Source organism: Aotus nancymaae, unplaced genomic scaffold (genome assembly GCF_030222135.1).
Source record: "Aotus nancymaae isolate 86718 unplaced genomic scaffold, 86718_ANA_hifiasm-v0.15.2.pri h1tg000540l, whole genome shotgun sequence".
Lineage (NCBI taxonomy): Eukaryota > Metazoa > Chordata > Mammalia > Primates > Aotidae > Aotus > Aotus nancymaae.
Genome location: NW_026988955.1, coordinates 51,990 through 79,028, shown reverse-complemented (window position 1 = coordinate 79,028; position 27,039 = coordinate 51,990). Strand labels below are relative to the sequence as shown.

Genomic DNA, 27,039 nt, shown 5'->3' with positions numbered 1-27,039 from the left:
GATTTATAATCCTCTGCATATATACCCAGTAATGGGATTGCTGGGTTAAATGGAATTTCTATTTCTAGGTCCTTTTTGCTTCTCAGGAAGGAAAGGGGGAATGGAATTGGTGATGGTTTAAAAGAAGCCAGCTCAGGCCGGGCACAGTAGCTGATACCTGTAATCCCAGCACTTTGGGAGGCTGAGGCAGGCAGATCACATGAGATCAGGAGTTTGAGACCAGCCTGGCCAACATGGTGAAACCCCATCTCTACTAAAAATACAAAAACTTAGACAGGAGTGGTGGTGGGTGTTGTGATCCCAGATACTTGGGAGCCTGAGGCAGGAGAATCTCTTGAGCTTGGGAGGCAAAGTTTGCAGTGAGCCGAGATCACACCACTGCCCTCCAGCCTGGGCGACAGAGCAAGACTCCAAATCAAAATAAATAAATAAATAAATAAATAAATAAATAAATAAATAAAATAAAATAAAATAAACATTTATCTCCACCTGGTGTCCCTTCTTGCTATTGGAGGGGGTGCTCCCCATCCTCAGTATTTGAAACTCAATCATGGGCTGAAGGAATGTTCCAGTGGAGAAGAGGGCTTTGCATCAAAGGTAGTGCCCCGACCAAAAGCTTCCGTTCCGGGCATCGGGAGGGGTTGGCAAGCACACCTTGCAGCACACAAGGGCACTGTCAACCGGGAAGTCCCAGCATTTCCAGGGCCCCACACTCAGCCCACTTAACTCAAGCACCTTTCACAACCCTCGGCTCACACAAGAAAGGGGGCCCCAAGGCATGGACGAGACATACCTCAGCCCACTGGAGGTCCCCGCCCGCATTACGGCCCACACCCGGCGACCCAGGACACAGAGGGGGAGGAGGGGCTGGGTGCCGTGACCACAGGTCCACATCACACCAGGACAAAGACGGAGGACAGGCCCTGTGTCCAGGGTTCCACGTCACACCGGGACATAGAGGGAGGAAGGCTGTGACCTGTGTCCATGTGTCAACATCACACCAGGACAAAGAGGGAGGATAGGCCCCGTGTACAGGGGTCCACATCACCCCAGGACACAGAGGGAGGACAGGCCCCGTGACCAACGGTCCACATCACAAGAGGACCTAGAGGAACGAAGGCTGAGCATTATCTCCAAACGTCCACATCACACCAGGACACAGACAGAGGACAGGCCCTGTGTCCAGGGGTCCATGTCACACGAAGACATAGAGGAAGGACACGCTCCATGTCCAGGGATCCACATCACACTAGGACACAGAGGGAGGACAGGCCCCATGCCCAGGAGTCCAGGTAACACCAGGACATAGAGCGAGTACAGGCCGCATGTCCAGGGCTCCACATCACACCAGGACACAGAGGGAGGAAGGTTGGGACTTCTTTCCACTCGTTCACATCACACCAGGACACAGTAAGAAGACAGGCCCTATGTCCAGGGGTTCCCATTATACCAGGACACAGAGGGAGAAAACGTTGTGTCCAGGGGTCCACATCACACCAGGACACAGAGGGAGGACAGGCCCTGTGTCTTGGGGTTCACGGCACACCAGGCCACAAATGGAGTACAGGCCCCATGTCCAGGGGTCAACGTCACAGCAGGACATAGAGGGAGGAAGGCTGGGCCCTGTGTTAACATGTCCACATAACACCAGGACACAGATGGAGGACAGGCCCCATGTCCAGGGGTCCACGTCACATCAGGACATAGAGATAGGAAGGCTGGGCCCCGTGTCCACAGGTCCACATCACACCAAGACACAGAGGCCAGATAGGCCCTATGTCCAGTGGACCACGTCACACCAGGACATAGAGGGTGAACTGGTCCTATGTTAAGGGATCCACATCACCTCAGGACACAGAGGGAGGACAGGCCCCGTGTCCAGGGGTCCACGTCACACCAGCACAAAGAGGTAGAATAGACCCCATGTCCAGGGGTCCACATCACACCAGGACACAGAGGGACAACAGGCCTCATGGACAGGGTTCCACGTGACACCAGGACACAGAGGGAGGACAGGCACTGTGTCCAAGGGTCCACATCACACCAGGACACAGAGGGAGGACAGGTCCAATATCCAGAGGTCCACGTCACACCAGGACATAGAGGGAGGAAGGCTCGGCCGTGTCTCTACATGTCCACATCTGACCAGGACACAGAGGCAGGACAGGCTCCATGTCCAGGGATCAACGTCACACCAGGACTTAGAGGGAGGACAGGCCCCGTGTCCAGGGGTCCACATCACAACAGGACACAGAGGGAGGACAGGCACCATGTCCAGGGGTCCTCGTTATACCATGACATAGAGGGAGGTAGGCTGGGCCCTGTGTCCACACATCCATATCACACCAGAAAACAAAGGGAGGACAGGCCCCGTGTCCACGGGTCCACATCACACCAGGACACAGAGGGAGAACATGCCCCATGTACAGGGGTCCACATCACACCAGGACACAGAGGAAGAACATGCCCCGTGTACAGGGGTCCACATCGCACCAGGATACAGAGGGAGAACAGGCCAGGTGTCCAGGAGTCCATGTCACACGAGGACAAAGAGGGAGGAAGGCTGGGCCCTGTGTCGACACGTCCACATCACACCAGGATAGAGATGGGAGGACAGGCCCCATTTCCAGGGGTCCACATCACACCAGGACACAGAGGGACGAGAAGCCACATGTCCAGGGGTCCACGTCACACCATGACATAGAGGGAGAAAGTCTGGGTACTGTGTCCACACGTCCACATCACACCAGGACACAGAGGGACGAGAGGCCCAATGTCCAGGGGTCCACGTCAAACCAGGACATAGAGGGAGGATAGGCTCTGTGTCAAGGGGCCTACATCACACCAGGACACAGAGGGAGGACAGGCCCCATGTCCAGGGTTTCACGACACACCAGGACACAGATGGAGGAAGGCTGGGCTCTGTGTCCACAGGTCCACATCACACCAGGACACAGAGCGAGGACAGGCCCTGTGTCTAGGGGTGATTGTTACACCAGGAGACAGAGGAAGGATAGGCCCCATGTCCAGGGGTCCATATCACACCAGAAGACAGAAGAAGGACATGCCCGATATCCAGGGTTCCACATCACACGAAGATTCAGAGGGAGGACTGGCCCCATGTCCGGGGTCCACGTTACAGCAGGACACAGATGAAGGACAGGCCAGGTGACCAGCAGTCCACGTCACACCAGGACATAGATGGAGGAAGGCTGGGACCTGTGTCCACATGTCCACATCACACCAGGACACAGAGGGAGAACAAGCCCTGTGTTGACAGCTCCACGTCACACCAGGACACAGTGGGATGAAGGTTGGGCCGTGTGTACACACTGCCACATCACACCAGGACACAGAGGGAGGACAGGCCATGTGTTCAGGGGTCCATGTCACACCAGGACACAGAGGAAGGACCGGCCCTGTGTCCAGGGGTCCATGTCACACACTAACATAGAGGAAGGAAGGCCGGGTCCTGTGTCCACAAGTCCACATCACAACAGAACACAGAGGGAGGACAAAGCCCATGTCCAGGGGTCCCCGTCACACCAGGACAGAGATGGAGGAAGGCAGGGCCCTGTGTCCACACATCCACATCAGACGAGGACACAGAGGGAGGACAGGCCCCATGTCCAGTGGTCCACGACACACCAGGACAGAGATGGAGGAAGGCAGGGCCCTGTGTCCACCCGTCCACATCACACCAGGACACGGAGGACAGGCGCCATGTCCAGGGGTCCACGTCACACCAGGACATAGAGGGAGGACAGGCTCCATGCCCAGGGGTCTACATCACACCAGAACACAGAGGGAGGACAGGCCTCATGTCCAGGGGTCCATGTCACACCAGGACTTAGAGGGAGGACAGGAAGCGTGTCCAGAGGTCCATATCACACCAGTCGACAGAGGGAGGACAGGCCCCATGACCATGTGTCCATGTCACACCAGGACATACAGGGAGGAAGGCTGGGCCCTGTGTCCACATGTGCACATCACACCGGGACACAGAGGGAGTAAAGGCCCTGTGTCCAGGGGTGAATGTCACACCAGGACACAGAGGGAGGACAGGCCCCGTGTCCAGCGGTCCACATCACACCAGGACACAGATGGAGGACAGGCCAAGTGTTCAGGGGTGCACGTCACACCAGGATATAGAGGGAGGAAAGCTGGGCCCTGTGTCCACATGTCCACATCACACCAGGACACAGGGAGTACAGGCCCCATGTCCAGGGGTCCATGTCACACCAGGACTTAGAGGGAGGACAGGCCCCGTGTCCAGGGGTCCACATCACACCAGGACACAGAGGAGGGAAAAGTCCCATGTCAAGTTGTCCATGTCACACCAGGACATAGGAGGAGGACAGGCCCCGTGTTCACGGGTAAATATTACACCAGGACACAGAGGGAGAACAGGCCCCACGTCCAGGGTTCCACATCACACCAGGACACAGAAGTAGGACATGCCCCGTGTCCAGGGGTCCATATCACAACAGGACACAGAGGGAGGACAGGTCCCATGTCCATGGGTTCACGTCACATCAGGACATAGAGGGAGGAAGGCTGGGCCCTGTGTCCACATGTGCACATAACACCAGGACACAGAGGGAGGACAGGCCCTGTGTCCTGGTGTGAATGTCACACCAGGACACAGAGGGAGGACAGGCCCCATGTACAGGGGTCCACATCACACCAGGACACAGACGGAGGTCAGGCCAGGTATTCAGGGGTCCACATCACAACAGGACATAGAGGGAGGAAGGCTGGGCCCTGAGTACACATGTACACATCACAGCACGACACAGAGGAAGGACAGGCCCCTTGTCCCGGGGTCCACGTCACACCATGACATAGAGGAAGGAAGGCTGGGCCCTGTGTCCACACGTCCATATCACACCGGGACACAGAGGGAGGACAGGACCTGTGTCCAGGTGTGAATGTCACACCAGGACACAGAGGAAGGACAGACTTCGTGTCCAGGGGCCACATCTCAGCAGGACACAGAGGAAGGACAGGCCCTGTGTCTAGGGGTCCACCTCACACCAGGACACATAGGGAGGACAGGCCCCGTGTCCAGGGGTCCACATCACAACTGGACATACACAGAGGACAGGCCAGGTGTTCAGGGATACACATCACATCAGGACATAGAGGGAGGAAGGGTGGGCCCTCTGTCCACATGTCCACATCACACCAGGACACAGAGGGAGGAGAAGCCCCATGTCTAGGGGTCCAAGTCACACCAGGACACAGAGGGAGGACAAGCCCCGTGTCCAAGGGTCCACGTAACACCAGGACACAAAGGGAGGAAGGCTGGGTCCTGTGTCCACATGTTCATATCACACCAGGACACAGAGGGAGCACAGGCCGCATGTCCAGGAGACCACGTCACACGAGGACATAGAGGGAGGAAGGCTGGGCCCTGTGTCCACACGTCCACATCACAGCAGGACACAGAGGGAGGACAGGCCCCGTGTCCAGGGGTCCAAATCACACCAGGACATGGAGGACAGGCCCCATGTTCAGGCATCCACGTCAAACCAGGACATAAAAGGAGGACAGACCAGGTGTCCAGGGGTCTACATTACACCAGGAGACAGAGTGAGAACAGGCCCCGTGTCCAAGGGTTCCTTTTCAAACCAGGACACAGAGGAGGAGTGGCCCCATATCCAGGGGTCCACATGACATCAGGACACAGATGGAGGACACGCCAGTTGACCACGAGTCCACGTCACAACAGGACACAGAGGGAGGAACGCAGGGCCACGTCCACACGTCCATATCACACCGGGACACAGATGGAGGACAGGCCCCATGGCCAGGTTTTCACGACACACCAGGATATAGAGGGAGGAACTTTGGTCCCTGTGTCCACACGTCCACATCACACCGGGACACAGAGGGAGGACAGGCCCTGTTTCCAGGTGTGAAGGTCACACCAGGACACAGAGGAAGGACAGGACCTGTGTCCAGGGTTCCACATCACACCAGGACACAGTGGGAGGACAGGCCCCATGTCAAGGGGTCCACGTCACACGAGGAAATGGACAGAGAAAGGCAACGCCCTGTGTCCACACGTCCACATCACAGCAAGACTCAAAGTGAGGACAGGCCCCATATCCAGGGGTCCATGTCACACCAGGACACAGAGGGAGGACAGGCCCTGTTTCCAGGTGTGAAGGTCACACCAGGACACATAGGAAGGACAGGACATGTGTCCAGCGTTCCACATCACACCAGGACACAGTGGGAGGACAGGCCCCATGTCCAGGGGTCCACGTCACAAGAGGAAATAGATGGAGGAAGGCAGCGCCCTGTGTCCACATGACCACATCACAGCAAGACACACAGTGAGGACAGGCCCCATATCCAGGGGTCCACGTCACACCAGGACATAGAGGGAGGATAGGCCCTGTTTCCAGGTGTGAAGGTCACACCAGGACATACAGGGAGGACACGCCCTGTGTCCAGGGGTCCACATCACACCAGGAGACAGAGGAAGGAGGGGCCCCATGTACAAGGGCCGACGTCACACCATGACAGAGGGAGGAAGGCTGGGTCCAGTGTCCACACGTCCACATAACGCTAGGACACAGAGGCAGGAAAGGCTCCATGTCCAGTGGTGCACGTTACACCAGGACAGAGATGCAGGAAGGCTGGGCCCTGTGTCCACACGTCCACAACAGACCAGGACACAGAGGGAGGACAGGCCCCATGTCCACGGGTCCACGTCACACCAGGACATGGAGGGAGGAAGGCTGGGCCCTGTGTCCACACGTCCACATCACACCAGGACACAGAGGGAGCACAGGCCCCATGTCCACGGGTTCACGTCACACTAGGACATAGAGGGAGGAAGGCTGGGCCCTGTGTCCACGCATCCACATCACACGGGGACACAGAGTGAGGACAGGCCCTGTGTCCTCATGTGAATGTCACACCAGGACACAGAGGAAGGACAGGCCCCGTGTCCAGGGGTACACGTCAAACCAGTACACAGAGGAAGTACAGGACCCGTGTCCAGGGGTCCACCTCACACCAGGACACAGAGGGAGGACAGGCCCCATGTCCAGGTTTCCACGTCACACCAGGACTTACAAGGAGGACAGGCCCCGTGTCCTGCTTTGAATGTCACACCAGGACACAGAGGAAGGACAGGACACGTGACCAGGGTTCCACATCATACCAGGACACAGTGGGATGACAGGCCCCATGTCCTTGGGTGCACGTCACACCAGGAAATACAGGGAGGAAGGTTGCGCCCTGTGTCCAGACGTCCACATCACAGCAAGACACACAGTGAGGACAGGCCCCATATCCAGGGGTCCACGTCACACCAGGACATAGAGGGAGGACAGGCCCCGTGTCCAGGGGTCCACATCACACCATGACACAGAGGGAGGACAGGCCCCGTGTCCAGGGGACTATGTCACACCAGGACACAGAGGAAGGAGAGGCCCGATGTCCAGGGGTCGACATCACTCGAGGACACTGAGGGAGGACTGGGCCTATGTCCAGGGGTCCACATCAAAAAAGGACACAGACGGAGGACAGGTCAGGTGTCCAGGAGTCCATGTCACACCAGGACATAGGGGGAGGAAGGCTGGGCCCTTTGTCCACACGTCCACATCACACCAGGACACAGAGGGAGGAGAGGCCCCATGTCCAGGGGTCCACATCACACCAGGACACAGAGGGAGGAGAGGCCCCATGTCCAGGGGTCCACGTCACACCAGGACATAGAAGGAGGACAGGAACTGTGTCCAGAGGTCCATATCACACCAGTCGACAGAGGGAGGACAGGCCCCATGACCATGTGTCCATGTCACACCAGGACATACAGGGAGGAAGGCTGGGCTCTGTGTCCACACGTCCACATCACAGCAGGACACAGATAGATGGCAGGCCCCATGTACAGCAGTCCACGTGACACCAAGACACAGAGCGAGAACAGGCACCGTGTCCAGGGGTCCACATAACACCAGGACACAGAGGGAGGACCGACCCCATGTCCGGGGTCCTTTTCACACTATGACATAGAGAGAGGAAGGCTGGGCCTTGTGTCCACATGTCCACATCACACCAGGACAAAGAGGGAGGACAGACCCCATGTCCAGGCATCCACATCACACCAGGATACAGAGGGAGGACAGGCCCCATGTCCAGGGTTTCACGACACACCAGGACATAGAGGGAGGAAGGCTGGGCCGTGTCCACAGGTCCACATCACACCAGGACAAAGAGGGAGGAGAGGCCCCATGTTCACGGGTCCACATGACACCAGAACACAGAGGGCGGACAAGCTCCGTGTCCAGGGCTTGACACCACACCAGGACACAGTGGGAGGACGGCTGGGCTGTGTGTGCACACTGTCATATCACACCAGGGCACAGAGGGAGGACAGGCCATGTCACACCAGGACACAGAGGATGGACAGGCCTCGCTTCCAGGTGTCCATGTCACACCATGACATAGACGGAGGAAGGCTAGGTCCTGTGTGCACACGTCCACATCACACCAGGACCCAGAGGGAGGACAGGCTACGTGTCCGGGGATTCACGTCACACCAGGACAGAGATGGACGATGGCTGGGCCCTGTGTCCAGAGGTCCACATCAGACCACGAAACAGAGAGGGGACAGGTTCCCCGTCCCGGGGTCCACGTCACACCAGGACATACAGGGAGGAAGCCTGGGTCCAGTGTCCACACGTCCACATCACAACAGGACACAGAGCAAGGACAGGCCCTGTGTCCAGGGGTGATTGTTACATCAGGAGACAGAGGAAGGACAGACCCCGTGTCCAGGTGTCCATGTCACACCATGAAATGGAGGAAGACTGGGTCCTGTGTCCACACATCCACATCACACCAGGACACAGAGGGAGGACAGGCTCCATGTCTATGGGTTCACGTCACACCAGGACAGAGATGGACGACGGTTGCGCCCTGTGTCCACACCTCCACATCAGACAAGGACACAGAGGGAGGACAGGCTCCATGTCCAGGGGTCCATGTCACACGAGGACGCCGAGGGAGGACAGGCTCCATGTCCGGGGTCCACATCACACCAGGACACAGAGGGAGGAAGGCTGGGCCCTGTGTCCACACGTCCACATCACACCAGGACACAGAGGGAGGACAGGCCTCATTTCCAGAGGTTCACGACACACCAGGATATCGAGGGAGGACGGCTGGGTCCTGTGTCCACACCTCCACATCAGACCAGGACACAGAGGGAGGACCGGCCCCATGTCCAGGGGTCCACGTCACACCAGGATATAGAGGGAGAACAGGCGTTGTGTCCAGGGGTCCACATCACAACAGGATACAGAGGGAGGACAGGTCCCATGTCCAGGCGTACACGTCACACCAGGACATAGAGGGAGGAAGGCTGGGCTCTTTGTCCACACGTCCATATCACACCAGGACAGAGAGGGAGAACAGGCCCCATTTCCAGGTTTCCACATCACACCAGGACACAGAGGGAGGACAGGCCCCATGTCCAGAGGTCCACATCACACCATGACATAGAGGGAGGAAGGCTGGGCCCTGTGTCCACATGTCCACATCACAGCAGACACACAGTGAGGACAGGCCCCATGTCCAGCGGTCCACGTCACACCAGGACATACAGGGAGGACAGACCCCGTGTCCAGGGTTTCACATCACACCAGGACACAGAGGGAGGACAGGCCCCATGTCCAGGGATCCTCGTCACACCATGACATACAGGGAGGAAGGCTGGGCACTGTGTCCACATGTCCACATCACACCAGGACACAGAGGGAGGACAGGGCCCATGTCGAGATGTCCACGTCACACCAGGACATAGAAGGAGGACAGACCCGGTGTCCAGGGGTCCACATCACACCATGACACAGAGGGAGGACAGGCCCCATGTCCAGGGGTCCACATCACACCAGGACACAGAGGTAGGACCGGCCCCGTGTCCAGGGGTCCACATCACACCAGGACACAGAGGGAGGACAGGCCCCATGTCCACGGTTTCACGGCACACCAGGACATAGAGGGTGGAAGTCTGGGCCCTGTGTCCACACGCCCACATCACACCAGAACACAGAGCGAGGACAGGCCCTGTGTCCAGGGGTGATTGCTACACCAGGAGACAGAGGAAGGACAGGCCCCGTGTCCAGGGGTCCACATCACATGAGGACACTGAGGGAGGACTGGCCCCATGTCCAGGGGTCCACATCACACCAGGACACAGATGGAGGGCAGGCCAGGTGTCCAGGAGTCCACGTCACACCAGGACATAGAGGAAGGAAGGCTGGGCCCTGTGTCCACACGTCTACATCACACCAGGACACAGAGGGAGGACAAGCCCCCCATGTCCAGGGGTCCACATCACACCAGGACACAGAGGGAAGATGAGCCCCATGTCCAGGGTTCCACATCACACCAGGACACAGAGAGAGGAGAAGCTCCATGTCCTCGGGTTCACGTCAAACCAGGACATAGAGGGAGGAAGGCTGGTCGCTGTGTCCACACATACATATCACAACAGGACAGAGACGGAGGACAGGCCCCGTGTCCTGGGGTCCACATCACACCAGCACAAAGACGGAGGACAGGCCAGGTGTTCAGGAGACCAAATCACACCAGGACACAGTGGGAAGAAGACTGGGCCCTGTGTCCACATTTCCACATCACACCAGGACACAGAGGGAGGACAGGCCCCATGTCCAGGGGTCCCCGTCACACCAGGATACAGAGGGAGGAAAAGCCCCGTGTCTAAGGCTCCACATAACACCAGGACACAGAGGGAGGACAGAACCTGTGTCCAAGGGTCCACATCACACCAGGACACAGAGGGAGGACAGGCCCCGTGTCCACGGGTTCACGTCACACCAGGACATAGAGGGAGGACAGGCCCCATATCCACGGGTTCACGTCACACCAGGACATAGAGGGAGGAATGCTGGGCCGTGTGTCCACACGTCCACTTCACACCGGGACACAGAGGGAGGACAGGCCCTGTGTCCACGTGTGAATGTTACACCATGACACAGAGGAAGCACAGGACCTGTGTCCAGGGTTCCACATCACACCAGGACACAGTGGGAGGACAGGCCCCATGTCCAGAGGTTCACGTCCCACCAGGAAATAAAGGGAGGAAGGCTGCGCCCTGTGTCCACACCTCCACATCAGAGCAAAACACAGAGGGAGGACAGGCCCCATGTCCAGGCGTCCACGTCAAACCAGGACATAGAAGGAGGACAGACCATGTGTCCAGGGGTCTACATCACACCAGGACACCGAGGTAGGACAGGCCCCGTGTCCAGGGGTCCACATCACACCAGGACACAGAGGGAGGACAGGCCCCATGTCCAGGGTTTAATGACAGAACAGGATATAGAGGGAGGAAGTCTGGGCCCTGTGTCCACACGTCCACATCACACCAGGACACAGAGGAAGGACAGGCCCTGTGTCCAGGGGTGATTGTTACACCAGTAGACAGAGGAAGGACAGGCCCCGTGTCCAGGGGTCCATGTCACACCAGGACACTGAGGAAGGACAGGCCCCATGTCCAGGGGTCCACATCACACGAGGACACTGAGGGAGGACTGGCCCCATGTCCAGGGGTCCACATCACACCAGGACACAAACGGAGGACAGGCCAGGTGTCCAGGAGTCCACATCACACCAGGACATAGAGGGAGGAAGGCTGGGCCCTGTGTCCACACGTCCCCATCACACCAGGACACAGAGAGAGGAGAGGCCCCATGTCCAAGGGTCCACATCACACCAGGACACAGTGGGAGGAGGGCTGGGCCGTGTGTGCACACTGTCACATCACACCAGGACACAGAGGGAGGACAGGCCATATGTCTAGGGGTCCAGGACACAGTGGAAGGACAGGCCCCGTGTCCAGGTGTCCATGTCACAGCATGACATAGAGGGAGGAAGGCTGGGTCCTGTGTCCACACATCCACATCACGGGAGGACAGGGTCCATGTCCAGAGTTTCACGTCACACCAGGACATAGAGGGAGGAAGGCTGGGCCCTATGTCCACATGTCCACATCACACGGGGACACAGAGGGAGGACAGGCCCTGTGTCCTGGTGTGAATGTCACACCAGGACACAGAGAAAGGACAGGCCCGGTTTCCAGGGGTACACATCACACCAGTACACAGAGGAAGTACAGGCCCCGTGTCCAGGGGTCCACCTCAACCAGGACACAGAGGGAGGACAGGCCCCATGTGCAGGTGTCCACATCACACCAGGACACAGACGGAGGACAGGCCAGGTGTTCAGGGTTCCACATCACACTAGGACATAGAGAGAGGAATGGTGGGCCCTCTCTCCACATCACACCAGGACATAGAGGGAGGAGAGGCCGCATGTCCAGGGGTCCACGTCACACCAGGATATAGAGGGAGGACTGGCCCTGTATCCAGGGGTTGACGTCACACCAGGACCCAGAGGGAGGACAAGCCCCATGTCGACAGGATCACATCACACCAGGACACAGAGGGAGGACAGACCCCATGTCCAGGGGTCCAGGTCACATCAGGACATAAAGAGAGGAATGCTGGGCCCTGTTACCACACGTCCACATCACACCAGGACACATAGGGAGGAAGGCTGGGCCCTGTGTCCATACGTCCATATCACACGGGGACACAGAGCGAGGACAGGCCCTGTGTCCAGGTGTGAATGTCACACCATGGCACAGAGGAAGGACAGGCCCTGTTTCCAGGGGTACACATCAAAGTACAGGCCTCGTGTCCGGGGGACCACCTCACACCAGGACATAGAGGGAGGAGAGACCCCGTGTCCAGGGGTCTACATCACACCAGGACACAAAGGGAGGACAAGCCCCATGTCGAGGGGTCGAGGTCACACCAGGACACAGAGGGAAGATAGGCTCCATGTCCAGGCGTCCAGGTCACACCAGTACATAGAAGGAGGTCGGACCCGGTGTCCAGGGGTCCACGTTAGACCAGGACACAGAGGGAGAACAGGCCCCGTGTCCAGCGGTCCACGTAACAGAAAGACACAGAGGTAGGGCAGGCCCGATCTCCAGGGGTCCACATCACACCAGGACACAGAAGGAGGACAAGCCCCATGTCCAGGGTTTCAGGACACACCAGGACATAGAGGGAGGAAGGCTAGGCCCTATGTCCACACGTCGACATCACACCAGGACACAGAGGGAGGACAGGTCCTGTATTCAGGGTTGATAATTATCCCGGGAGATAGAGGAATCACAGGCCCCGTGTCCAGGGGTCCACATTGCACCAGGATACAGACGGAGAACAGGCCAGGTGTCCAGGAGTCCATATCACACCAGGACAAAGAGGGAGGAAGGCTGGGCCCTGTGTCGACACGTCCACATCACACCAGGATACAGAGGGAGGACAGGCCCCATGTCCAGGGGTCCACATCACACCAGGACACAGAGGGAGGAGAAGCCACATGTCCAGGGGGCCAAATCACACCAGGACACAGTGGGAGGAAGGCTGGGACGTGGGTCCACACTGCCACATCACATCAGGACGCAGAGGAAGGATAGGCCATGTGTCCAGGGGTCCATGTCACACCAGGACACAGAGGACGGACAGGCCCCATGTCCAGGGGTCCACATCACACCATGACATAGAGGGAGGACGTCTGGGTACTGTGTCCACACGTCCACATCACACCACCACACAGAGCGAGGACAGGCCCCATGTCCACGGGTCCACGTCACAGCAGGACAGAGAGTGATGAAGGCTGGGCCCTGTGTCCACACGTCCACATACACCAGGACACAGAGGGAGGAGAGGCCCCATGTCCAGGGGTCCACATCAAACCAGGACATAGAGGGAGGATAGGCCCCGTGTCCAGGGGCCCACATCACACCAGGACACAGAGGGAGGACAGGCCCGATGTCCAGGGTTTCAGGACACACCAGGACACAGACGGAGGAAGGCTGGGCTCTGTGTCCACACGTCCACATCACAGCAGGACACAGATAGATGACAGGCCCCATGTACAGCAGTCCACGTGACACCAAGACACAGAGCGAGAACAGGCACCGTGTCCAGGGGTCCACATAACACCAGGACACAGAGGGAGGACCGACCCCATGTCCGGGGTCCTTTTCACACTATGACATAGAGAGAGGAAGGCTGGGCCTTGTGTCCACATGTCCACATCACACCAGGACAAAGAGGGAGGACAGACCCCATGTCCAGGCATCCACATCACACCAGGATACAGAGGGAGGACAGGCCCCATGTCCAGGGTTTCACGACACACCAGGACATAGAGGGAGGAAGGCTGGGCCCTGTGTCCACAGGTCCACATCACACCAGGACAAAGAGGGAGGAGAGGCCCCATGTCCACGGGTCCACATGACACCAGAACACAGAGGGCGGACAAGCTCCGTGTCCAGGGCTTGACACCACACCAGGACACAGTGGGAGGACGGCTGGGCTGTGTGTGCACACTGTCATATCACACCAGGGCACAGAGGGAGGACAGGCCATGTCACACCAGGACACAGAGGATGGACAGGCCTCGCTTCCAGGTGTCCATGTCACACCATGACATAGACGGAGGAAGGCTGGGTCCTGTGTGCACACGTCCACATCACACCAGGACCCAGAGGGAGGACAGGCTACGTGTCCGGGGATTCACGTCACACCAGGACAGAGATGGACGATGGCTGGGCCCTGTGTCCAGAGGTCCACATCAGACCACGAAACAGAGAGGGGACAGGTTCCCCGTCCCGGGGTCCACGTCACAGCAGGACATACAGGGAGGGCAGGCCCCGTGTCCAGGGGTCCACGTCACACCAGGACACAGAGGGAGGACAGGTCCTGTGTCCCGGTGTGAATGTCACACCGGGACACAGAGGAAGGACAGGCCCCGTGTCCAGGGGTCCACCTCACGCTAGGACACAGACGGAGGACAGGCCAGCTGTTCAGGCGTCCAGACCACACCAGGACATAGAGGGATGAAGGGTGGGCCCTCGGACCACATGTCCACATCACAGCAGAACACAGAGGGAGGAGAGGCCCCATGTCCAGGGATCCACGTCACACCAGGACACAGAGGGAGGACAAGCCCCATGTCCAAGGGAACACGTAACACCAGGACACAGAGGGAGAAAGCCTAGGCCGTGTGTCCACACGTCCACATCACACCAGGACAGTGAGGGAGGAGAGGCCATTAGTCCAGGGGTTCATGGCACACCAGGACACAGAGGAAGCACAGGCCCCGTGTCCCAGGGTCCAGGTCACACCAGGATATAGAGGGAGAAAGGCTGGGGCCTCTTTCCACACGTCCGCATCACACCAGGACACAGAGGGAGGACAGGCCCCATGTCCAGGGGTCTACATCTCACCAGGACCCAGAGGTACTAAAGGCCTCATGTCCAGTGGTCCACATCACACCAGGACACAGAGGGACGACAGGATACATGTACAGGTGTCCACATGACACTCGGACACAAAGGGAGGACAGGTCCCGTGTCCAGGGGTCCACATCACACCAGGACACAGACGGAGGGCAGGCCAGGTGTTCAGGGGTCCACATCACACCAGCACACAATGGGAGGAAGACTGGGCCCTGTGTCCACATGTCCACATCACACCAGGACACAGACGGAGGACAGACCCCATTACCAAAGGTCCACGTCACACCAGGACTTAGAGGGAGGACAGGCCCCGTGTCCAGGGTTCGACATCACAGCAGGACACAGAGGGAGGACAGGCCCCATGTCCAGGGATCCACATCACACGAGGACACAGAGAGAGGACAGGCCCCATGTCCACGGGTTCACGTCACACCAGGACATAGAGGGAGGAAGGCTGCTCCATGTGTCCACACGTCCACATCACACGGGGACACGGAGGGAGGACAGGTCCTGTGTGCAGTTGTGAATGTCACACCAGGACACAGAGGAAGGACAGGACCTGTGTCCAGGCTTCCACATCACAACAGAACACAGTGGGAGGACAGGCCCCATGTCCAGAGGTCCATGTCACACCGGGAAATGGAGGGAGGACAGGCCCTGTGTGCAGCGTTCCACATCACACCAGGACTTAGAGGGAGGACAGGCCCCGTTTCCAGGGGTCCACATCACACCAGGAAACAGAGGGAGGACAGGCCCCATGTCCAGGGTTTCATGACACAACAGGATATAGAGGGAGGAAGTCTCGGCCCTGTGTCCACACCTCCACAACACAACAGGACACAGAGCAAGGAAAGGCCCAGTGTCCAGGGGTGATTGTTATACCAGGAGACAGAGGAAGGACAGGCCCCGTGTCCAGGGGTCCTTGTTACACCAGGAAACAGAGAAAGGACAGGTCCCATGTCCAGGGGTCCACATCACACGAGGACACTGAGGGAGGAGAGGCCCCATGTCCAGGGGTGCACATCACACCAGGACACAGACGGAGGACAGTCCAGGTGTCCAGGAGTCCACGTCACACCAGGACATAGAGGGAGGAAGGCTGGGCCCTGTGTCCACACGTCCCCATCACACCAGGACACAGAGGGAGGAGAGGCCCCATGTCCAGGGATCCACGTCCCACGAGGACACAGAGGGAGGACAGGCCCCATGTCCACGGGTTCACGTCACACCAGGGCATAGAGGGAGGACAGGCCCTGTGTCCAGGGTTCCACGTCACACCAGGACACAGTGAGAGTACAGTCCCCATGTCCAGGGTTCCACATCACACCAGGATATAGACGGAGGACAGGCCCCGTATCCAGGGGTCGACATCACACCAGGACACAGAGGGAGGACAAACCCCATGTCGAGAGGTCCACGTCACACCAGGAAATAGAGGGAGGACGGCTGCGCCGTATCCAGACGTCCACATCACAGCAAGACACACAGTGAGGACAGGCCCCATGTTCAGGCGTCCACGTCAAACCAGGACATAGAATGAGGACAGACCAGGTGTCCAGGGGTCTACATCACACCAGGACACAGAGGGAGAACAGGCCCGTGTCCAGGGGTCCACATCACACCAGGACATAGAGGGAGGAAGGGTGGGCCCTCTTTCCACATGTGCACATCACACCAGGACACAGAGGGAGGTGAGACCCCATGTCCAGGGGTCCACGTCACACCAGGATATAGAGGGAGTACTGGCCCCATATCCAGGGGTCCACATCACACCAGGACACAGAGGGAGGACAGGCCCCATGTCCGAAGGGTCCACATCACACTAGGACATTCAGGGAGGACAGCCACCGTGTCCAGGGGTCCACATCACACCAGGACACAGAGGGAGAACAGGCCCCTTGTCGAGGGGATCAGGTCACACCAGGACATAGGGGGAGGAATGCTGGGCCCTGTGTCCACACGTCCACATCACACCTGGACACAGAGCGAGGACAGGCCCTGTGTCCAGGGGTGATTGTTACACCAGGAGACAGAGGAAGGACAGGCCCCGTGTCCAAGGGTTCCTTTTCAAACCAGGACACAGAGGAAAGACTGGCCCGATGTCCAGCGGACCACATCACAGGAGGACACGGAGGGAGGAGTGGCCCCATGTCTAGGTGTCCACATGACATCAGGACACAGATGGAGGACACGCCAGTTGTCCACGAGTCCCCGTCACAACAGGACATAGAGGGAGGAACGCTGGGCCGTGTCCACACGTCCACATCACACCAGGACACAGAGGGAGCACAGGCCCCATGTCCACGGGTTCACGTCACACCAGGACATAGAGGGAGGGAGGCTGGGCCCTGTGTCCACACATCCACATCACACGGGGACACAGAGGGAGGACAGGCCCTGTGTCCTGGTGTGAATGTCACACCAGGACACAGAGGAAGGACAGGCCCTGTGTCCAGGGGTACACGTCAAACCAGTACACAGAGGAAGTACAGGCCCCGTGTCCAGGGGTCCACCTCACACCAGGACACAGAGGGCGGACAGGCCCCATGTCCAGGGGTCCACATCACACCAGGACACAGACACAGGACAGGCCAGGTTTCAGGGGTCCACATCACACCAGGACATAGAGGGAAGAAGGGTGGGCCCTCTGTCCACATGTCAACATCACACCAGGACACAGAGGGAGGAGAGGCCCCATGTGAAGGGGTCCACACCACACCAGGATATAGAGGGAGGACTGGCCATGTAAACAGGAGTCCACGTCACAGCAGGACACAGAGGGAGGACAAGCCCCATGTCGAGGGGTCCACGTCACACCAGCAAATAGAGGGAGGACGGCTGCGCCGTGTCCAGACGTCCACATCACAGGAACACACACAGTGAGGACAGGCCCCATGTCTAGGAGTCCACGTCACACCAGGACATAGAGGGAGGAAAGGCCCCGTGTCCAGGGGTCCACATCACACCAGGACACAGAGGGAGGACAGGCCCCATGTCCAGCGGTCCTCGTCACATGATGACATAGAGGGAGGAAGGCTGGGCCCTGTGTCCACAGGTCCACATCACACCAGGACACAGAGGGAGGACCGGCCCCATGTCCATGGGTTCACGTCACACCAGGACACAGAGGGAGAACAGGCCCCGTGTTCAGGGGTCCACATGACACCAGGACACAGACGGAGGACAGGCCAGGTGTCCAGGGGTCCACATCACACCAGGACATAGAGGGAGGAAGGGTGGGCCCTCTTTCCACATGTGCACATCACACCAGGACACAGAGGGAGGATAGGCCCAATGTCCAGGGGTCCACGTCACACCAGGATATAGAGGGAGGACAGGCCCCGTATCCAGGGGTCCACATCACACCAGGACACAGACGGAGGACAAGCCCCATGTCGAGGGGTCCACATCACACCAGGACATAGAAAGGGAAGGCTGGGCCCTGTTTCCACATGTCGACATCACACCAGGACAAAGAGGGAGGACAGGCCCCATGTCCAGGGGGCCACACGACACTAGGACATAGAGGGAGGACAGGCACCGTGTCCAGGGGTTCACCTCACATCAGGACACAGAGGAAGAACAGGCCCCATGTCGAGGGGACCAGGTCACACCAGGACATAGGGGCAGGAAGGCTGGGCCCTGTGTCCACACGTCCACATCACACCTGGACACAGAAGGAGGACAGGCCCTGTGTCCTGGGGTGATTGTTACACCAGGAGTCAGAGGAAGGACAGGCCCCATGTCCAGGGGACCACATCACACAAGGACAGAGAGGGAGGAAAGGCCCCATGTCCACGGGTTCACGTCACACCAGGACATAGAGGGAGGAACACTGGGCCATGTGTCCACACGTCCACATCACACCAGGACACAGAGGGAGGAAAGGCCCCATGTCCAGGCATCCACGTCAAACCAGGACATAGAAGGAGGACAGGCCCCGTGTCCAGGGGTCCACATCACACCAAGACACAGAGGGAGGGCAGGCCCCATGTCCAGGGTTTCACGACACACCAGGATATAGAGGGAGGAAGTCTGGGCCCTGTGTGCACACGTCCACATCACACCGGGACACAGAGGGAGGACAGGCCCTGTTTCCAGGTGTGAATGTCACACCAGGACACAGAGGAAGCACAGCATCTGTGTTTAGGGTTCCACATCACACCAGGACACAGTGGGAGGACAGGCCCCATGTCCAGGGGTCCACGCCAGACGAGGAAAGAGACGGAGGAAGGCAGAGCCCTGTGTCCACACGTCCACATCACAGCAAGACACACAGTGAGGACAGGCCCCATATCCAGGGGTCCAAGTCACACCAGGACATAGGGGGAGGACAGGCCCCGTGTCCAGGGGACCACATCACACCAGGACACAGAGGGAGGACAGGCCCTGTGTCCAGGGGTGATTGTTAGACCTGGAGACCGAGGAAGGACAGGCCCTGTGTCCAGGGGTCCACGTCACACCATGACAGAGGGAGGAAGGCTGGGTCCTGTGTCCACACGTCCACATCACACCAGGACACAGAGGGAGGAAAGGCCCCATATCCAGTGGTGCACGTCACACCAGGACAGATATGCAGGAAAGCTGGGCCCTGTGTCCACACGTCCACATCAGACCAGGACACAGAGGGAGGACAAGCCCCATATCTACGCGTTGACGTCACACCAGGACACAGAGGGAGGAACGCTGGGCCCTGTGTCCAGGCGTGAGTGTCACACCGGGATACAGAGGAAGGGAAGGCCCCGTGTCCAGGGGCCACATCACATCAGGACACAGAGGGAGGACAGGCCCCATGTCCACGGGTTCATGTCACACCAGGACATAGAGGGAGGAAGGCTGGGCCCTGTGTCCAAACGTCCACATCACACGGGGACACAGAGGGAATACAGGCCCTGTCTCCAGGTGTGAATGTCACACCAGTACACAGAGGACGTACAGGCCCCGTGTTCAGGGGTCCACCTCACACCAGGACACAGAGGTACAACAGGCCCCGTGTCCAGGGGTCCACATCACACCAGGACACAGAGGGAGGACAGGCCCCATGTTCAGGGGTACACGTCACACCAGTACACAGAGGAAGTACAGGCCCCGTGTCCAGGGGCCCACATCACACGATGACAGACGGAGGACAGGCCAGGTCTTCAGGGGTCCACATCACACCAGGACACAGACGGAGGACAGGCCAGGTCTTCAGGGGTCCACATCACACCAGGACATAGAGGGAGGAAGGGTGTGCCCTATGTCCACATGTCCACATGACACCAGGACACAGAGGGAGGAGAGGTGCCATGTCCAGGGGTCCAAGTCACACCAGGATATAGAAGGAGGACAGGCCTTGTATGCAGGGGTCCACGTCACACCAGGACACAGAGGGAGGACAAGTCCCATATCGAGGGTTCCACGTCACCCCAGGACACAGAGGGAGGACGAGCCCCATGTCGAGAGGTCCACATCACACCAGGACATAGAAAGGGAAGGCTGGGCCCTGTTTCCACATGTCCACATCACACCAGGACACAGGGGGAGGACAGGCCCCATGTCCACGCGTTCACGTCACACCAGGACATAGAGGGAGGAACGCTGGGCCCTGTGTCCACACGTCCACATCACACGGGGACACAGAGGGAGGACAGGCCCTGTGTCCACATGTGAATGTCACACCAGGAGATAGAGAAAGGCCAGGACTTGTGTCCAGGGGTCCACGTCACACCAGGACATAGAGGGAGGACAGGCCCTGTGTCCAGGGTACCACATCACACCAGGACACAGAGGGAGGAGAAGCCCCATGTAGAGGGGTGCTCGTCACACCAGGAAATAGAGGGAGGACTGCGGCGCTGTGTCCAGATGTCCACATCACAGCAAGACACACAGTGAGGACAGACCCCCATGTCCAGGGGTCCACGTCACACCAGGACATAGAGGGAGGACAGACCCCATGTCCAGCAGTCCTCGTGACACGATGACATAGAGGGAGGAAGGCTGGGCCCTGTGTCCACATGTCCACATCACACCAGGATACAGAGGGAGGACAGGCCCTGTGTCCTGGTGTGAATGTCACACCAGGACACAGAGGAAGGACAGACCCTGTGTCCAGGGGTACAAGTCACACCAGTACACAGAGGAAGTACAGGCCCCGTGTCCAGGGGTCCACATCACACGAGGACACAGACGGAGGATAGGCCAGGTCTTCAGGGGTCCACATCACACCAGGACACAGACGGAGGACAGGCCAGGTCTTCAGGGGTCCACATCACACCAGGACATAGAGGGAGGAAGGGTGTGCCCTATGTCCACATGTCCACATGACACCAGGACACAGAGGGAGGAGAGGCGCCATGTCCAGTGGTCCAAGTCACACCAGGATATAGAAGGAGGAGAGGCCTTGTATGCAGGGGTCCATGTCACACCAGGACACAGAGGGAGGACAAGTCCCATATCGAGGGTTCCACGTCACCCCAGGACACAGAGGGAGGACAAGCCCCATGTCGAGAGGTCCACATCACACCAGGACATAGAAAGGGAAGGCTGGGCCCTGTTTCCACATGTACACATCACACCAGGACACAGAGGGAGGACAGGCCCCATGTCCACAGGTTCACGTCACACCACGACATAGAGGGAGGACTGGCCCTGTATCCAGGAGTCCACGTCACACCAGGACACGAGGGAGGAGAAGCTCCATGTAGAGGGGTGCACGTCACACCAGGAAATAGAGGGAGGACCGCTGCACCGTGTCCAGACGTCCACATCACAGCAAGACACACAGTGAGGACAGGCCCCATGTCCAGGGGTCCACGTCACACCAGGACATAGAGGGAGGACAGACCCCATGTCCAGCGGTCCTCGTGACACGAAGACATAGAGGGAGGAAGGCTGGGCCCTGTGTCCACTGGTTCACATCACACCAGGACACAGAGGGAGGACAGGCCCCATGTCCACGGGTTGACGTCACACCAGGACATAGAGGGAGGAAGGCTGAGCCCTCTGTTCAAATGTCCATATCACATGGGGACACAGAGGGAGGACAGGCCCTGTGTCCAGTTGTGAATGTCACACCAGTACACAGAGGAAGTACAGGCCCCGTGTCCAGGGGTCCACCTCACACCAGGACACAGACGGAGGACAGGCCAGGTGTTCAGGGGTCCACATCACACCAGGACATAGAGGGAGAAAGGGTGGGCCCTATGTCCACATGTCCACATCACACCAGGACACACAGGGAGGATAGGCCCCATGTCCAGGGGTCCACGTCACACCAGGATATAGAGGGCAGACAGGCCTTGTATCCAGGGGTCCACGTCACACCAGGACATAGAGGGAGGACAAGCCCCATATCGAGGGGTCCACGTCACACTAGGACAGAGAGGGAGGACAAGCCCCACGTCGAGAGGTCCACATCACACCAGGACATAGAAAGGGAAGGCTGGGCCCTGTTTCCACATGTCCACATCACACCAGGACACAGAGGGATGAGAGGCCCCATGACCAGGGATCGACATCACACGAGGACGCAGAGGGAGGACAGGTCCCATGTCCACAGGTTCACGTGACACCAGGACATAGAGGAAGGAACGCTGGGCCCTGTGTCCACACGTCGACATCACACTGGGACACAGAGTGAGGACAGGCCCTGTGTCCTGGTGTGATGTCACACCAGGACACAGAGAAAGGACAGGACCCGTGTCCAGGGTTCCACGTCCCACCAGGACATAGAGGGAGGACAGGACCTGTGTCCACGGTTTCACATCACACCAGGACACAGTGGGGGGAGAGGCCCCATGTCCAGGGGTCCACATCACACCAGGATATAGACGGAGGACAGGCCCCGTATCCAGGGGTTGACATCACACCAGGGGTCGACATCAAAACAGGACACAGAGGGAGGACAAGCCCCATGTCGAGAGGTCCACATCACACCAGGACATAGAAGGGGAAGGCTGGGCCCTGTTTCTACATGTCCACATCACACCAGGTCACACAGGGAGGACAGGCCCCATGTCCAGGGATCCACGTCACACGAGGACACAGAGGGAGGACAGGCCCCATGTCCACGGGTTCACGTCACACCAGGACATAGAGGGAGGAAGGCTGGGCCATGTGTCCACACGCCCACATCACACCAGGACAAAGAGGGAGGACAGGCCCCATGTCCAGGGGTCCACATTACACCAAGACAGAGGGAGGGCAGGCCCCATGTCCAGGGTTTCACGACACACCAGGATATAGAGGGAGGAAGTCTGGGCCCTGTGTGCACACGTCTACATCACATCGGGACACAGAGGGAGGACAGGCCCTGTTTCCAGGTGTGAATGTCACACCAAGACTCAGAGGAAGGACAGGACCTGTGTCCAGGGTCCCACATCACACCAGGACACAATGGGAGGACAGGCCCTGGGTCCAGGTGTGAATCTCACAGCATGACACAGTGGGAGGACAGGCCCCACTTCAAGAGTTCCACACCCACCTGACGAACGCGATGAAAACCTCGTCTCTACTAAAAATGAAAAAAAAAAAAAAAAAAACTAGCCCGGCATTGGTGTTAGGTGCCTGTGGTCCCAGCTACTCAGGAGGCTGAGGAAGGAGAATAGCTTGCACCTGGGAGGCGGAGGGTGCAGTGAGCCCAGATCACACCACTGCACTCCACCCTGGGTGACAGAGGAAGACTCGGTCTCAAAAAGTCAATTTATGGCCGGGTGCAGTGGCTCACACCTGTAATCCCAGCACTTTAGGAGGCTGAGGCAGGTGGGTCACAAGGTCAGGAGGTCAAGACCAGCGTGGCCAAAATGATGAAAGCTCGTCTCTACTAAAAATACAAAAAACTAGTCAGGCCCAGCGTCAGGTGCCCGTAATCCCAGTTACTGTGGAGGCTGAGGCAGGAGAATCGCTTGAATCTGGGAGGCAGAGGTTGCGGTGAGCCGAGATTGCGCCACTGCACTCCAGCCTGGGTGACAGAGGGAAACACCGTCTCAAAAATATATATATATATAATTAAATAAATAAATAAATAAATAAAAAATTTAAAACCTTTTTACAAGGGGGTTGGGGGAACACATGTAGCCAGGAACAGACCTGTGGGGAGGCCGGGGCACCCTCTCTGGGTGCCTTCAGGATGCCTTGACCGTGGCCTGCAGCCTGCAGAGCGGGGGGCTGGTCAGCTCACGTCTCAGCCCTTCTGAGGCTGCTGTCTGGGCTCCCGCGTGCCTGCAACCCCGGTAAAATAACACAGACCCTGATGGGGGTGCCCATGGAGCCAGGAAGATGCTGCTCACATATCCTTTTTCGCCGCACCCGGCCATTGTTCCTTTTTGTTTTTAATTTTATTTTAAGTTCTGGGATACATGTGCACAACTTGCAGGATTGTTACATAGGTATACACATGGCGTGGTACCTCCTAATGCTATCCCTCCCCAATCCCCCCACCCCCTGTTATCCCTCCCCTAACCCCCTGTTTTGTTGTATTTTGAGATGGAGTCTCGCTCTGTCACCCAAGCTGGAGCGCAGTGGCACAATCTCAGCTCACTGCAACCTCTGCCTCCCGGGTTCAAGCCATTCTCCTGCCTCAGCCTCCCAAGTAGCTGGGACTACAGGCACTCGCCACCACGCCAGACTAATTGTTGTATTTTTAGAAGAGGCAGAGTTTCACCACATTGGCCAGGCTGGTCTCGAACTCCAGACTTCAGGTGATCCACCTGCCTCAGCCTCCCAAAGTGCTGGGATGACAGGCGTGACCCACTGCGCCCAGCCTAATTTTTTGTTGATTTTTCTTGAGACGGAGTCTCACTCTGTCGCCCAGGCTGGAGTGCAGTGGCACAATCTCAGCTCACTGCAACCTCTGCCTCCCGGGTTCAAGCAATTCTCCTGCCTCAGCCTCCCAAGTAGCTGGGATTACAGGCGCCCGCCACCATGCCCGGCTAATTTTTGTATTTTTAGAGACAGGGTTTCACCGTATTGACCAGGCTGGTCTCGAACTCCTGACCTTGTGATCCGCCCGCCTCGGCCTCCCAAAGTGCTGGGATTACAGGTGTGAGCCCCCACGTCCGGCTCTGCTATGCAGATTTCTAAACCCATCACAGGAAGCAGTTCTCACTAGGAGCCACTCCCAGCTCCAGGTCGGCCTGCAGGAGAGCCGGGAGCTGCTGTTGTTCCAAACTCCACCTGCTGCAGGGATCACGACAGCAGCCACACCCGGGGGTACCAGGTAAGCAAATGCAGGGTGAGGGTGAGGATCCCCCAGCCCTGGGAGAGACCTGTGGCCATCCTTCTCCCTCGTCACTCACCCCGCGGGGACACAGCATCTCCCCAAAGATGGTCTTGATGCAGGAGATCAGGTAGTCGTGCAGGTCCTCACTCAGCCCCTCGAAGTTCCTGCAGGCCAGGATGACCACCTCACGAGGGTGCCGCTCCAGCCACTCTGAGATCTCCGGGAGCGTGTCCTGGGGGGAGGGAGGGGGCGGGGCAGAGTCCTTCATGAGTCCCACAGCTCGGGGAAGGCTGGGCTCCGTGGGTCACACCTGTCATTCCAGCGCTTTGGGAGGCCAAGGCGGGCAGATCCCCTGAGGTCAGGAGTTCAAGACCAGCCTGGCCAACATGGCGAAACCCCGTCTATGCTAAAAACATGCAAAAAAATTAGCTGGGTGTGGTGGTGGGCGCCTGTAATCCCAGCTACTTGGGAGGCTGAGTCAAGAGAATTGCTTGAACCTGGGAGGTGGAGGCTGCAGCCAGCCATGTCGGCCAGGCACGTTGGCTCATAGCTGTAATCCCAGCACTTCAGGAGGCCGAGCGGGGACAGATCACCTAAGGTCAGGAGTTCAAGACCATCCTGGCCAACACGGCAAAACCTCTGTCTCTACTAAAAATACAAAAATTAGCCAGGCATGGTGGTATGCACCTGTAATCCCAGCTACTCAGCAGGCCGAGGCAGGAGAATCGCTTGAACCCACGAGGCGGAGGTTGCAGTGAGCCGAGATCAAGCCACTGCACTCCAGCCTGGGCAAAAGAGCAAAACTCTGTCTCAAAAAAAGAGAAAAGATGAGGCCAGAACAGTGGCAGTCCCAGTGCTTTGCGAGGAGGCTGAGGCTGATCCCAGAGAATTGGCTTCAGTCCAAGAGTTTGAAAAGAGCCTGGGCAACATGGCTACAAAAGAGAAGAATTAAAGAATTAGGTGTGGTGGTTCACACCTCTAGTCCAAGCTAGAGGTAGTTGGTAAGCTTAGACAGGTGGATCCTCCGGCAGACAGGAGGCTGCAGTGAGCCAACTCAGCCCGGCTCAGTGGCTCACGCCTGTCATCCCAGCACTTTGGGAGGCCGAGGCAGGCCAATCACCTGAGGTCAGGAGTTCGAGACCAGCCTGGCCAACATGGTGAAACCCTGTCTCCACTGAAAATACAAAAATTAGCCGGGCATGGTGGTGCATGCTTATAATCCCGGCTACTCCAGAGGCTGAGGCAGGAGAATCGCTTGAACAGGAAGGAAGACGTTGCAGTGAGCTGAGATTGCGCCACTGCACTCCAGCCTGGGTGACAGAGCAAGACTCTGTCTCAAAAAAATAGAAAGAAAACAGAAAGAAAAAAAGAAACGAAGAAATTCACATCGGTCAAGAACCCCCCGAATGCCAGGTATGGTGGCTCACGCCTGTAATCCCAGCATTTTGATAGGCTGAGGCGGGCGGATCACCTG

The 27,039-nt window shown here is 58.2% G+C and overlaps 1 pseudogene; it reads right to left on the bottom strand.

The window, feature by feature from the left end:
* Positions 1-27,039, bottom strand: part of LOC135273237 (PI-PLC X domain-containing protein 1-like) — a 32,908-nt pseudogene that overhangs the window by 4,969 nt on the left and 900 nt on the right.